Below are 14,897 nucleotides of genomic sequence, written 5' to 3' on the forward strand. Positions count from 1 at the left end.
GTTAAATGATGTTTTACTACTACAATAACCTTTTAACACATTTGATGCCTTTTGACTGCTACATTCATCGCCCAAATGACTCTAGATGGGAAGCTTCCTACTCCCTTCATTGTTAACATTAGTTGGACTAATGAAGGAAAATAAAATGTGTGACAATAAAAATTTTCTCTATTCTATTTGTGAGCATTCATCATTATAGGTGATGGAAATCAGTTTGAAACCTCTGGAGCATCTCTTATGTTATTTTTAATTTACCTGCAATGGTTTAGTCTGCTCACAAGATTAATGCATCCTTCATCAGAGAGGTATGATCCAACTATGCAAAATAAGACACATCTTCTGGGGTATCCCACATGTGTTGAATTTTGTGCAAGACCAAGTAAATTGTGCAATATCTACTCCCTCTCTAGTAGCCTTTGGTATTTCTTGGTTTGTTCAGAAGTTTGTAAACTGACCCCCCAAATAGAAAACATAACCACCAAAGCATCTTTGACTAATAAACTAGAAAACATAACCACAAAATCTTATGAAATAATTTTGACCATTTAAATTTTGGACTTAAATATTTATCTAGAACCTTGAAAAATACCTAGGTTATATTAATGTACCATCAAATGCAGACAGATATTGGATATTTGAATTAAAGACGAGATTCAATGATATTAAGGAACTAGCTACTAACTCCTCGAACTCCTTCAAGTTGTTGATCTAGGTGGCTTGAGGAAAATAAAGATCAAGGATGATGAACTGATTTGTGTTGATGCTCTGAAGTAACCAAAATAAGTAGTGGGCCCCATTGGAAAGTTCATTTGGCAATTGGACTCCCTTTAGAGCCAAGGTAAGTTGTGACATCCCTAAGTTTGATGGGAAAATTGATGTAGATGTTGTTGATGATTATATTTCTAAATTGGAGATGTATTTCTTTGTAATTTCTTAGATTAGAGAGAATTATGTCTGCTCTACATAAATTAGAATTCTAGTTCAACAATGTTGGATTGCTAGCTTGCTAGCCAAGGAGGAGTTGAAGGGAACTCCACTTGATTTAGTGATGATGGAGGTGAGTTTCAGTTTGGGTGGTTTCATGGAGGTCATCAAGGAAGATTTTTCCAAAAGATACAAATGAAGAAAAGTAAATTTTGTGGCAACTGTGAGAGAAAATTTGTATTTGACTACATCAATACTTAACACACATTGTGTTCAAAAATTGGCATCAAGAACTTTAAGAAGCATTCGTTCTTTACAAATTGTAATGTCTAACATCTGTCATCAATACATCTAGATGAAAATGACATCTTTAAACATCAAAATATTGGTTGAAGATAAACTCAACCCCAAAGGTAAGAAAGGCCCTAAAATATGACAGAGATTTATGCTATTGTTTAGGTCTACATACAATGAAAGGACTACATATTGGAAGGAAACAATCATCCATACTTATCACAAGCTTCTGCAACTCATGTAGACTCAAGGTGAGTTGCAAAATGACCATCAAATGTGCTCCATGTACCTACAATGGTGAGCCATTTCTAACCTAGTGTCACCTGAGACTTTTTATATTTACCATAACAAGATGTTTTACAACATACTGGGTAAGTACCTAAAATATAACAAAGAGATATATGCTATCATTTAGGTTTGCATGCAATGGAAGGATTACATTTTGGGTAAGGAGATAGTCATGCATACTTATTACAACCCTCTGCAGTTCATGAAGTAGACTTGAGGTGAATTTTAAAATTACCATCATAAAAGGTGCTCCACGTACCTACAACATTTTTTTTCAATTGAATATTTGACACAAGAATGAGAGTATTGATAAGGTTGTTGATTGCTTGACTTATCCTTCATCTTTAGTTTTGATAACAATTCTTGGTTCTTGCACGCATGAAACATTAGAATGACCTTAACTTAACATTAGAGATCTTGAATTCTTTGACAAATACCAAAAATTCACAGTTAGGTGGTAGGTTCTTGATTTTCACATATAAAATGAGCTCCTATGCTACATGAGACACATTTGTATTCTCACTAAGGAACCACCAAAGATGATTTGGGACTTTCACTATAGTTGGGTGAAAAGATAGTGCTACTGCTAATTTTACAAAATTATTCCTATTGTCTACAATAGGGTCATAGAAGTGTAGTTTCAAGTGATCATTGGAGTTGAGTAGTCTGCGAAAGGGATCCAGATTCCCATTCCTGACCCCTACCCTAAACACCTCCCATGCCTCTAGGATGAAGTTCTTCCTCCTCTCACATGCTCCTTTTTTTTGGGCAATTTCCTCGTCTTCACTGGCTGACTCCTCCGATTCAGAGGAGTTGTAGTTAGTGTGGTCAAAATAGATGTCAAGCGTGCTTACCCAATAATCAAAATCCAACTCTAGAATGGCATTTACTAGGGCTTGTCCATCAGACAGGTGGACAAAATTGTCAATCCTCTGTATGCTCACTTCCTTTGAATAGAATATTCCAACCATAGGGAAAATGACAACCTCATAAACAAACCCATCACACCAATGTCGATTACCATCTAGTATACCATTAGCCGCCTGCCATATAGCATTCCAGACCACATTGTTTGCAAGAAATAGCTAGATGCATTGGGCCTGGATCGATTCCTCTCTACATAGGCAACTGAGACCAAAATGATACAGCATCAATTGAGATCATTACTTCTAGGCTTAAGACTACAATCTGAACCATTCCTTATATAAAGTTTTGGACTTTCTAGAGAAGTCTAGAGACCAGAACATGCCCAACTTCCAATCAAGCTTCATACGGACAACATATCTTGCTATACTGAGAACTTGTTAGGTCATTGGTTATACCTTTATCTAACCAACCTGATACCAATTTGCCAAAGTGCATGAAAAAATAGAGGTCCCTAGTTTGTCCTTCCACTAAGGCATGGTCTACCTCTAGCTAAAACAAAGCTCCCATGCTTGATCCACATTCACCGACATCCGATGTGAAAACATAAGAGAGCTCAAGATCTGCATTGGTTATGTCTGCACCTTGGGCCATAGAATTACCCATCAAAAGTTTTCATGATGGCTCAGGTACCTTCCTGCTTCTTATCTAATCCGTAACTTGACTTTGCATACTGATTCAGCCAAATCATCTTTTACAATTTGTTTCATCTCATTCTGCCAATCAAAATTCGAGATTTTCTCAGTGTATGATTCTAGTGAGACACCAACGTTAGCTAGACAATCAACTTCTTTGTTTGTGTCATGGAAAGTGTGGGAAATTCTATAATTTTGAAATTGGTTAAGGTGCATTGCAATATCAACCAAATAGCGATGAAGCTTCCAATTGGGTTTTGAGTTGTTCTTGGTGGCATTGATGATAATTTGTGATTCCCCCTATATTTCCAATGATGTAAATCCATTATCAACACAAAATCTGAGACCTCTAGCCAAAGTCATTACTTCTGCCTCATTATTGGAAGCAATGCCCATGTTTCCCAATACACTACCCATAATGTCTCCTATAACTTTCCTAACAATACAGTCATATCCCATGGCCCCTGGGTTTCCTTTAGCCACCCCATCAAAATTGAGTTTGATCCATCCTGTCATAGGGGGTGTCCAACTGGCATTTGCACGTTTGACACATTTGGACACTATGTTGATGTTGGGAAGAATTAGAGAACCCCAGTCCAACTGGATTTTTTTGTCCTAGTTCAGAATATATTTTATCTTCTTGCAATAAGCCTTAGTTGATATTGTTGTTATTATAATATACATTAAATTTTAATTTCTGCTTAGGCAACATTAAAATTTAATCAACATAATTTGATCTAGCTATCACAATTCAACATTGGGACTGACAATTTTGGAAGTGTGGCATTGTTGAGAGCCAACACTTAGGTGTGAACCCTGTCTTCACAAATTATGATCAGTTCCATGATACTTGACCCTATCCTCATGGTGTTGGCTCAATTCATATTAGTTTTCCCAAGCCTAGAAGCCAAGTAATGTATCCAAGGGTGTCTAGAAGAATGGAGTGTATGATCATTGACTTTGTATGTTGAAATTATTATACATTCCCCTACCTTTGCATCATACACATGAGTCAAGGATGATAGTGTGGTGTGCAAACATCCTATCTGAATAGGACACAAGAATATGTACCATATAGTGTTAGGTGAAATGTATTTAATATCTTAGACTTATAGGGACATATGGGGAAGTTTGTGCATGTGATGATGCCATGAAAGGTCTAATATCCCTATGTATCAAACTGAAAAAACAAGTGAAAGACAAAACAAAGTGCATTGAGAAGGTAAAAGGTTGAATTGCCTAATGTTTGGTGTTGAAATGATGTGTGGGGACCCTGCCAAGTCAAATACCTTGTTGTATTTTCAAAGGGTGGAAAAAGAATAAGCATTTTATTTACTGTCCTAATAGATCATCCGTCATAACAATGATTACCAATGATGTGTGTGTTGTAAACAAAGTTCTAGAGGAAGGCTCTTTCTATTATAATACCAAGTGAGTGTTCATAGACCTTGTGTAGGATCCTCCAAGCCTAGAGTAAGGATTTTAAAGCCTAGATACATTGATTTGGCCATGTGGTCATCAATGAGTGTTGACCAAATAGGAGAAGTCTTGAGACTGACAATTTTGGAAGTGTGGCATTGTTGAGAGCCAACACTTAGGTGTGAACCCTGTCTTCACGTATTATGCTTAGTTGCCATGATACTTGACCCTATCCTCATGGTGTTGGCTCAATTCATATTAGTTTTCCCAAGCCTAGAAGCTAAGTAATGTATCCAAGGGTGTCTAGAAGAATGAAGTGTATGATCTGTTAGGATTCCCATAGATACTAAGAGGGGGGGTGAATCAGTATCTAACCAGTAATAAGATTTTCTTAACTTAAAACATGTAGAGCATATTAATACTATGCACTAGTAAATAGAAAGTAATGCAATAAATAGAGATAAAAACAACCACATGAAAAACACACCACAACACAATATTTTAATGAGGAAACCCAGTGTGGGAAAAATCTCGATAGGATTTGTGACCCACAATATTCACTTACTAGCCAATAAGAGAATATTACTGCTACAAGAGGGGCCTGCACATGTAGGAAGGCCAAGTTCCTAGAGCTCACTGTTCAATTACAAAATGGGAAGTCTCACTGACTTACAAAGTGGATTATACAAATCCAATGTCTTGTACTGCTTCAAAATAGCATCTACTATGCCAGATCTATTAGGGTTTCAAGCAGATCCGAAGCAAATATGAACTAACAATTATATGCAGATTTAAATACAAAAGATAAAGAAATAAAAAAGGACACAAATAACATAGAGATTTAACGTGGTTCACCCAGAATGGGTTACGTCCACCATACACAGTCGTCCAATCTTTCTTATTATCCAACAAAAATAGTACATCAACCTTACAATGCCTTAATCATCCCAGCCGCTTATAACATGCGTTTTTAGGGCAAAAACAAACTCGGCCTTTTTAGGGTTTTATTACTATGTCGGTTTTCATCAACAAAAAAAATACCCAAAAAAAATTTTCTCAGGGGCTCCCGCCCTTGAACCCCTACTTTTCTCGGGGGTTGCCGCCCACGAACCCCTACCCAGGGCCCAACCCAACCCCGGACCCTAGTGAGGATATGTGCTGAGTGTATAGTACTTTGCTAATTAGTCACCACATTTCAACAATCTCCCACTTGGAGACTAATCAGGCTCCACATCGAACAATCTCCCACTTGGAGACTGATACTACACGACACCATTGTGCATGCACCATCTACTGGATAAAACACTAGGAATCGACTGGTATAAATTCCACAATTATCAATCAAGAAGACCAATAGAAACTGATGAAGAAATCAGCTTCTCCTGTGGAACTGCCTTCGTGAACATATTGGCAGGATTCTCACTTGTGTGAATCTTCTCAAGCCGTAACTAACCCTCCTCCAAAATAGTCTGGATGAAGTGGTACCTGAGTTGAATGTGCTTTGTCCTTAAATGAAAAGCAGAGTTCTTCGCAAGATGAATGGCACTTTGGCTATCAGTATACAATGGGCTATCCTCCTGTGTCTAACCCAATTCCTCTAGAAAATATTGTAACCAAATCATCTCCTTGCTAGGTTCTGTAGCAGCAACATACTCAGCTTCAGTGGTTGAAAGTGCAACAACCTTTTGCAGCCTAGAAATCCAACTGACTGCAGTTCCCCCTATAGTAAAAACATTCCCTGTAATACTCCTCCATGAATCAATATCACCTACTAGATCAGAGTTAACAAATCCACTCAGAGTAGCATTAGATCCTTTGAAACATAATGCCTTCGTAGTAGTTCCTTTCAAATACCAAAGAATCCATTTCATAGCATTCCAATGTTCCATACCTGGATTACTCATAAACCTGCTCACAACTCCCACTGCATGTGTAATATCTGATCTTGTGCATACCATTGCATACATCAGACTGCCAATAGCTGATGAATATGGGATGTTAGAAATTTTATTAACCTCTTCCTATGCCTTTGGGCACATCTCCTTAGTCAATTTGAAATGACTAGCCAAAGGTGTACTAATTGCTTTTGCATCCTGCATGTTAAATCTTTTCAACACCTTCTTTATATACTCACTTTGGGACAAATTCAAGGTTCTATTTTTCATGTCCCATGTAATCCTCATACCGAGAATTTCCTTAGCTGCACCCAAATTCTTCATAGCAAATGACCTGGCTAATTTCTATTTAAGATCATTTATATGTTGCATGTTAGACCCAGCAACAAGCATGTCATCAACATAAAGCAACAGGATAATATAACTGTCATTATCCAATCTCTTAAAATATACACAATGATCAGAATGACATCTATGATAACCGTGTTCAGCCATGAAACTATCAAATTTTAAATACCATTGTCAGGGTGCTTGCTTTAGGCCATACAAACTTTTATTCAATCTACACACCAAGATCTCCTTACCTTTGACCTCATATCCCTGTGGTTGCAAAATGTAAATTTCCTCCTCCAAATCTCCATAGAGAAAAGTTGTTTTGACATCTAATTTTTCAAGATGTAAATCATCTACAACTACAAGACTAAGTACAATTCTAATTGAAGTCATTTTTACAACTAGAGAAAATATTTCATCATAATATATACCCTTTTTCTGTGCAAAACCTTTTACCACAAGTCTGGCCTTATATCTTTTCTTACCTCCTTCCTCCTCCTTTAGCCTATAAACCCATTTGTTAGGCAATGCTCTTTTTTCTGCAGGTAAAGGGACTAAGTCCCAAGTCTTATTTTTCATCAAGGAGTCCATCTCCTCTTTCATGCCTAGCTCCCACTATTGTTTGGCATCTACCCGCATTGCTTCTTCATATTCTTCTGGTTCACCAAGATCTGTTAATAAAATATAATAAAAAGAAGGAGAAAATCTTTTAGGGGGTCTACTTGACCTCATAGAATGTCTAACACTTGTAGGAGTTTGTGGGACAAGTTGTTGTTGCTGAGCATCAAGTACCTATAACATTTCATTTTCAGGAATCTCATCCAACACCACATATTCTTGTTTGTCCTATCCATGCTTCTTTTCCTGCATCTGTTCTTTATACATGACCTTCTCATTCAATATAATATCTCTACTTCTAATTATTTTCTTATTTTCAAAAACCCATAACTGATAGCCATATTCATCTATCCCATACCCAATGAAGGTACATTTCTGAGATTTAGCACCAAGCTTGGTTCTATTTTCTTTATCAACATGGACAAAAGCTTCACAACCAAAGGTTTTCATAAAAGAATAATTTACCTTTTTACCAGTCCATGCCTCCTCTGGAAACCACCATCCAAAGGGGTTGAAGGTCCTCTATTTATCAAATAGACAGCAGTATGTACAACATTTGCCCAAAAATGTAAGGGCAATCTAGCATGCAATCTCATGTTCCTTGCGTGTTCCATGATAGTCCTATTCATTCTCTCTAACACACCATTTTCCTGTGGAGTTCCTAGAACTATCTTCTACTTTCGAATCTCATTTAAGGAGAAGTAATCTTCAAATGTTTTGCTACAATACTCACCTCCATTATCCGATCTGAGACACTTCAACTTTTTCCTTGTCTCATTCTCAACCAAAGCTTTCCATTTCTTAAAAGTTTCAAAAACATCTGATTTTTGTTTTAGGAAATATACCCATGTTTTTCTGGTTGAGTCATCAATAAAAATAAAATAATAACAAGAGCCATCAAGAGATGATACCTAAGCCAGTCCCCATACATCTGAATGTACAAGCTCTAACTTCTCACTCTTCTTCTCTTTCCCAACCTTGAGAGAAATCTAACTCTTTTTTGTTTACCATAAACACAGTTTTCACAGAACTCTAAATCAATCTTCTTTAGTCTTGGCAATAGATTTTTGGAGTGAAGGGTTTTCATCCCTTTCTCACTCATGTGCCCAAGCCTATGGTGCCACATTATCGAATCTGTTCTTGCAACATCTATTGTTGTTGTCCCTACAATAACTTTATCTGTAGCAACTAGGGTAGAGTAAGTGTTACCTGTACATAGATATAATGTGCCTACCTTCACACCTTTAGCTATTACTAATGATCCTTTATTGACCTTCCACATACTGTCTGAGAGGGTAACTATGCAACCTTCACTACCTAGTTGCCCAACAGAAATTAAATTTATTCTTAAATTAGGAACATATCTTACCTCCTGCAGAAACCAGTCATTTTCATTCTACAACTTGATCTTTATCTTTCCTTTTCCAACAATTTGACAGGGCTCATCATCACCCAAATATACCTGTCCAAAATCACCTTGAACATAATCTAGAAAATATTTTCTATGGGGTGTAGCATGAAATGAAGCCCCAGAATCTATTACCCAGGAATCATTAACATTATCCAAACATAAGATTAAAGCATCTTGTAAAGTATTAATTGCAATATTAGCTTCCTTACTGTCATTTTCATTTTTGTCTCCTTCTTTGTTTTTCCGAGACCAACAGTCTTTCTTTAGATGACTAGGCTTTCCACAGGACTAGCAATCTTTCTTTCCTCTAGATTGAGAGCGTCATTTCTTTGACTTCTCATTCCCAGGGCCTTTTCCTCTTTCCTTTGATCTTCCTCTATTCTCCACATTCAAAGCACTACCCAATGATGGTGGAGTCTCACCTATTCTTTTCCTTCACATTTCCTCACTTAGGATAACACCAACAATATCATCAAATACCAAAGTATTTTTACTAGAGACAGAGTTACTTACAGCCATAACCAAGCTATTCTAGCTTTCTGGCAAAGAACATAAAATCAAGAGAGCCCTAACCTCTTCTGCAAAGGTAATTTTTACCAAAGACAGTTGACTGGTAATTGTATTAAATTCATTTAAGTGCTCTGCTACAGATCCTCCCTCACTCATTTTCAAATTAAACAAATGCTTCATAAGAAATACCTTATTCAAAGTCGAGGGTTTCTCATACAACTTTGCCAATGTCACCATCAAATCTACAGTCATTTTTGCTTCTGTTATATTGAATGCTACAGACAATGCAAGGCACAATCGAATGGATCCCAGTGCCTTTCTATCTAAAATGTCCCACTCTTCATCTGACATTGTGGTCACTTTCTTTGCCTTTCCTTCCAATGGCCACCAAAAAATCCTTTTGATACAGGTAATCCTCCATCTGCATTTTCCATAACTGATAGTTTTGGCCGTTAAACTTTTTGACCTTGAATTTGGAATCCTCCATTGCTCACACTCAAATCTGAGAGTCCTACCAATTGATAGAAAACCTCACTCTGATACCAATTGTTAGGGTTTCAAGCTGATCTGTAGCAAATATGAACTAACAATTATATGCAGATTTAAATACAAAAGATAAGGAAATAAAATAGGACATAGATAACACAAAGATTTAACATGGTTCACCCAAAATGGGTTACGTCCACCATACACAACCGTCCAATCTTGCTTATTATCTAGCAAAAATAGTACATCAACCTTACAATGCCTTAAGCATCCCAGCCGCTTATAAAATGCATTTTTAGGGCAAAAACAAAGTCGACCTTTTTAGGGTTTTATTACAATGTCAGTTTTCATCAACAACAAAAAAATACCCAAAATAAATTTTCTCAGGGGCTCCCGCTCCTGAACCCCCACTTTTCTCGGGGGCTGCCGCCCCTGAACCCCGGTGAGGATACATGCTGAGTGTATAGTACTTTGCTAATCAGTTGCCACATTTCAACAAGATCCAGTATCGGTTTATAGCTCTGCTTCTTACATAAACCCTTAACCTATAATTCACATAATAAGTCTGCCTTATTTCGCCTAATTACATTCCTCTATATTTGCATAATTGTTTTACAATGATCTCTCTTATATAAGAGTCATTTTACAACTTGCCAAGTCGGCTTACAATGATTTTTCAATAATAAACAAAATATATTAGCAACAAAATTCTTGTCAGCTTCTGTGCCGGTATGCTTCCTTTCATTGCCAGTGTCGGTGGTCTGTGTGCCAGTGTAGCATTTGTTTTTGCTGGTGTCGGTGGATTGCCTTGCCGGTGTCATAGGATTGTAAGGTTTCCATCAATGACAAAACTTTCAATCACCTACAATGTCTCATTGGAGTGTGCATTTTCCAACAATCTCCCCCTTTGGCATTGATGGCAACACTAATGAGAAAAATTTAGAAGTGTATCCAAAAATTGAAGTCCAAAAATTGTTACTAAAAATGTGTGCTCCCCCTGAGGAGATGATCCCTAAGTTATTGGATTTTTCTCATACCACTACCCTCCCTTTGGCATCAATGACAAAGGTTGTCAAAGTGTCAATAGAGTGTAGTTTCCTGTTTCAACCTTGTAACCAGTTGGTTACAATCTGAAAAAGTTCTACCAAAATTAAATTCAAGTTCTCAATGAACTTTTTACTATCTTTTATTGTTGCCTCTGTTCTTTGAACTGTACCGGTGAGGTGTTGCATTTTCTCTGCCAGTGTTTTTTGTCCTTGTACCAATGCATCAAATATTTCTTTCCTTGAGGATGCTAGGTAGTCCAATTGTAGGCTTAGTCTTAATTTCAAATCCTTAGCCTTACTTTTTATTCTCTCCTTTTCTCTTTCTAGCTTTAGTAATTCTTCCTCAAAACCTGTTATCTTTTGCTCAAAAACTGATAATGAATTAGATGAATTAATAAAATTGTCACCTAGCTGATTTATTTCCTCTTGTATCTTGTTGATCTTCTTGTCTATATCAACTGTCAAAAAGTTAGTCTTAAAAGTATCTTTGTACAAAGTTTTGAATTATTTTAATGTGCTACATAATTCCGATAGAAGTGTGTCAAACTACCTTGTACACTTCTTTATTTGTTCCTCAAAGAATTTATGTTTTTCCTTTCTAACCTCTCTTTGAATGTGTATTCCTTTATTTGTTCAACTGTCATTGTGTTGTCAGTAATATACTTAGACAAAGTGTCAAGTTGACTCAAAGAGTCCTTATTATCTACATTACATTTTGGAGCTATCATCTTCAAAATTGGAATTGTGTCATCTATAGCCTTATATGCCTATGAACTACAGTCTATTATTTTCTTTAGAGAGTCTAAAAGAACTTTAGTTACATTTGTTGTCTTGAATCCTGTAGTTGAAGAGCCAACACTCTGAATTCCACCGGTGGGAGCAATATCCTTGCTTGGACTTGGGTATGGTAGGTCAGTCTATGTTTCCATTTCCTTAAGAAATGGTTTGTTTTGCTCAGTAGTTGTCGGTGGCACCAATTTTGTATTAACTTGTTCTTGTGCTAGAGCCTATTGCTCTATTTGTTGTTCTGCTTGTTCTATTTTCCCATCTATCAGTTTACCTTTAGTGTTATTTGTGTTATCAGTTACTGGTGGTCCACTATCCTTATCTGTCTTACCGGTTGTGTCCTTATCTACCACAATGTTGACCTTCTGAGTATCAACATCTACTATATATAATACCTCAGAATTAGGATTTGTATCCTCCTGTGATATATCCATACTCTCATCAGCCGGTTGATATTTAGTTGTTGTTACCGGTGGAGTATTTAGAGGTGGTGGGGATAAGTTATCTTTTATTTTTATGCTTGGAGGTCCATCAACCTTTCCTTTTCCTTTATCCTTGTCTTTCTGATATACCTTGATTGGTTTAGGGTTTCTATATTCTTCTTGTTTCTCCTTCTCAATAAGGAATATATCCCATGCATTAGCAGTTTACTCTGCAACCTCATTTACTCTACCAACCATAAGTGCTACATGTCGGTGTGCAGTTCAGAATACTGTCCGGTTAGCCTCTGAGATCATATCATATATCTCCTTTGGTGAGTTAACAGGATAAACAACAATTAGTTTCTCAATCTTTATTTTCTTGTCAAGCTCTATAACAGCTTGCCTTCTAGCTTCAAGTCTCTTAAATAGTTCTACCGGTACTTCATCTACAATTTGCATCAAAAAAATTTTGTAGATATCCAAGTGTAGAATTACACTATTTTCAACTTTCTCCTTGTCATCAACTGATAATGTGTCATATAGTTTATTGATGTTTTTCAATTGTCCTTCCTCTATTATTTCATCTAGCAGTTTATCAATCAGAGCAATATTTTGTTGAGTCCTTTTCTTTGGTGTTAACTTTTTCTTCTTTGGAGTTATCTTTTTAGACAATGGCCTCACCGCCTCTTGTTTTTGTTTGGTTCTTCTAGGCGAAGGTGTGGATACCAGTGAAGATTCCCTTTTCCTTACAACTCTTTTAAATGCAACTGGCATGTCACTCTGTATAGAAGTTGCTACTGGTGAAAGGTGAGTTTCTGTTTGTTGTTCCTATAACTCATATTCAATGATACCGGTTTGTTTCAGTACATCTTCTTTGATAGCCTTAGCCTGCCTTGAACCTCTCCTCACTGTTGTTTCTACTTTCTTCACTCTCTTCTTGGATTGAATTTTATTTTCAATGGTTTCAGCACTACCAAATACCTCTTCCTTAGGTTCATTGGGTGCTTCCAGAAGTGGTTTAGCATATGTTTCAATGATGTGATCATTTGTCTCATAACCCATTTCAGTAACCCAAATTGTTCTTGGGATAACTGCTTCCATCCAAATTTCATCCTTCATAATCACAAAACATATGTCATCCTTATACTTATTTACAATTTCTTGTGATAATCTTACTATAGTGTTCATCCAGGCTTTCAATCCTTGAAAGTATTCATTAATATTCTTTTCTTTGTTTTCACCCATGTTGTTCAATAAGTCAGATAGTTTTTTGCCTACTGGTATGTCAAATCCAAGGTTCTTATTACCTATATAAAGGGCACCTATTTGGTTATATGTAGCATTAAGCAAACAAGTAAGTTACCAAATCTCAATGTTCTTTTCTTATCCTTCTTGATTTTTCCCAGATTGTCAATCAATTCATCCTTTAACCATTCACACACGTGAATTTTCACATTATCCTTAATCATGTCATGAGCACTCTTTATGCATAAGTTGAAAACTGAATTTAGTTTGTTTGCATGTGTTGTTTTGTAGCCTAGAATCATGCTAATGAATCTCACATTTATGTCAGTTACATCATTCACCCTGAAGGACCTTAAGGACCTTTTGTCGGATGTTGCACCTGTTAGGTTCATTACTAGGTCATTTGAGACCTTCTTTGTCTTGTCAAGTCTGTTACCGGTGGAGGGTAACCCTGTTATAGTTTCCTTAGTGATTTTGTTATTTGAATCCAGCCAGAAAAATTCACCATGAACCCTGCTCAATACTAATGGAAATGGGTATGGGATAGACTAGCCTAGTCTATGCTCCTTGATCCTCTCCTTGGATCACCAGGTGTTTCTACCACACTCTAGGATCTCTAGGACTTCCCTTGCTTGTGAAATCCCCTGACCTTTCCCAATCCACCCACCAACAATTTGTGATTTTCCTCCCTAAGTCACATCTACTCTCAAATACCAAAAACCCTCACATAGGCTAATAAAGGTTTAGCTCCTTCTTCACCTTCTTAGGTCCTAGCAATGTTAGGATAGGTCTCTGACATGGTTATCCATCCATTCATGTGCCCCCAAGAGGTTTTAACCTTCCAACTCCTTACCGATCTCACTATTTTGCATTTTTTCTACAAAATTGGGCTACAAGGAATGTGCCCAATTAGGCCTCCAATCCGAACTTTTAGGGCTTCCTCTTGCAAATGATGCACATACTTGTGAAACTTCCCAAAAGGACTGCTAATCATTTACCAAGGGCTCAAAGATTTTTCTAGTTTTGGGCCTTCAAGTGTCTGTACACTGCCCTAGGTAAATTTTTGGGGTTTTTGAGGGTTTTTACAAGGGTTTTAAGGCCTTCCTGGGACACAGTGATGGTTTATTGTCTTTGCCACCTTATCTGGATTGGTGGAAGCTCCTCCTTCTCACCAATGGTGCTTCACACATCCCTCTACACCTCCTCGAAAGGGTACCTCCCTCCTTGTCCTACCTTTCTCTCATGGACCTCTGCAATTCAACCCTAGTTATCCATCCATTCATGTGCCCCCAAGAGGTTTTAACCTTCCAACTCCTTACCGATCTCACTATTTTGCTTTTTTTCTACAAAATAGGGCTACAAGGAATATGCCCAATTAGACCTCCAATCCATACTTTTAGGGCTCCCTCTTGCAAATGATGCACATACTTGTGAAACTTCCCAAAAGGACTGCTAATCATTTGGCAAGGGCTCAAATATTTTTCTGGTTTTGGGCCTCCAAGTGTCCGTACACTTCCCTGGGTGAATTTTTGGGGTTTTTGAGGGTTTTTACAAGGGTTTTAAGGCCTATCTGGGACATAGTGATGGTTTATTGTCTTTGCCACCTTATCTAGATTGGTGGAAACTCCTATTCCCCATGGTTTCATGGTGATTCCACAATG

This window comes from Cryptomeria japonica, chromosome 4 (genome assembly GCF_030272615.1).
Source record: "Cryptomeria japonica chromosome 4, Sugi_1.0, whole genome shotgun sequence".
NCBI lineage: Eukaryota > Viridiplantae > Streptophyta > Pinopsida > Cupressales > Cupressaceae > Cryptomeria > Cryptomeria japonica.